Source organism: Nanorana parkeri, unplaced genomic scaffold (genome assembly GCF_000935625.1).
Source record: "Nanorana parkeri isolate BGI_ZX_2015 unplaced genomic scaffold, ASM93562v1 scaffold2508, whole genome shotgun sequence".
NCBI lineage: Eukaryota > Metazoa > Chordata > Amphibia > Anura > Dicroglossidae > Nanorana > Nanorana parkeri.
Window position 1 is genome coordinate 132,057 of NW_017308776.1, and position 1,847 is coordinate 133,903.

The window sequence follows — 1,847 nt, forward strand, 5'->3', positions numbered from 1 at the left end:
CCCCCCCGCCCCTTCTCCATTCATAGCACAATAGAAACAGCTGCCCCTTTCAAGCAGTCCAGAGTTTATGGCTGAGCAGCTGCTGGAAGTGGAGTGTCCATGCTTTGAATGGGGACCCCCTCCCCTCTTCCCATTCCCTGCCTGGTGCAATATATAACCTGCTGCAGCTCTAGTCACCAAAGAGGCCCTGTAATGAGAGATCTCCTCCCGGAAGGAGGGACTCGGCTTGTTTTTACTGCAGACTTTAGTGGGACTTTGTCGCCTACGTTCCACCATTTGGCAAGTTCCTGGCACTTCAGGCGGAATGGCACGTAGGGAGCAAGCACGGCGTCATGCTGCGTTCACGTACTATTGTATAGTTGGTAAATGATGTGGAAATTCCAAGGGAACACCCTACCGAGCGGAACCTCTGAGCTGGAGAATTTGGGCAGAATTTTCTCCAAATCCTTTAACTGGGAGCTCTGGTTTTATTGGACAGACTTTCTCAATCTTTACCCCGATGTCGGTGGGAACAATACCCCTCGCACAGTGGTGCACGGCACAAAGAATGCCCCTTACAGTAAGGGGAGCGGTAATGCTCCCCTTACAGGCGGCTATAAAGATCATTGGCGTTGTGCAGCTGGCTTTGCCAAGTGATGTTGCCTTTTGAAACCTATGGCGGCGCCATCAAATGGTAGGTCAGGGGTACACAACCTTGGCGCGCCAGCTGTGGGGGAAATGCAAATCCCATCATGCATCTGAGTCATGCCTGTGGCTGTCAGAATTGCAATGACTCCTGGGACTTTTAGTTTCAAACTAGCTGGAGTAGCAAGGCTGCCTACCCTCATGGTAGGTCATCCAGCCACTGCTCGGGGAACCCCTAGAAGCCTCTGGAGGAGCACGGGTTAAGACTGGCTTGGCCTAAAGTGTAGAGAACCTTCAATTTGATGGCGTCTGAACGCTGCACAAGTTCCCCTCTGCTCTATACACCTGCGGAGCATATTGGAACTTCAACCACCTTAACTATCCTCCCCTTGGCTAGCTGTGCTTGTGGTGGGGCAGATAGACAAGTTTATTGGTGTCACCGGCTGCTCTGCTCCATTTTTTTTTTTGATCATTGAACCAGATTCCCCGACCGCGTCAAGCTTTTGCTTGGTGTGCCAGTCACTTCACCCTGCGACAATGGGCGCTCCTCCCCCTCGCCCACTATACTACACGGTTACCAAAGGCAAATTTTTGGAATATTATAATATAAATATTTTGGAATTTGCTGTTGTAAGCAAAAAAAAAAAACATTTATTTTCTTATGAGAATAGAACCCAAAATGTAGTCTTATTACTTTATCATTACCAAAGACCCTCATAGAGACGAAAGGGTTAACTCTGTGAATCGGAACGCCATCTGTACGGGTCAGCGGCATCCTCGTTTTGTCACGGCACTTTAGCTTGCGTTCACCCCACTGAAACTTTTTTATTTTTTTTGTATTTTCTTCAAACGCTACATGTCGCGGGGCTGTTATTTTAAGGCAATTGGACAACCCCCCTACCCCGTCGTCCCCGAAAAGCCGGCCCGGTCCAGGCCCTTACTTGAAGTTTTTGCTTTCACGGTACGAGAGTCGCTAAGGTTCAGCGCCTCTCCATGAAGATTTTTTTTTTTTTGTTCCGCCATTCCTTAATTATGAGGTTTATTTATCTTTTATTTATAAAGAATTGTATTTATTTTTAAATGTATTTGTTTTCTTGGATCACATAAATCGAACAGGGAACGTGAAACCAGTTTTATACAAAAATGAATAAATATGCTGATCTGACACGTTGCCGCCTCGTGTGTTTTGGATTTGAATCGCGTGAACACATTGTACAGAATGG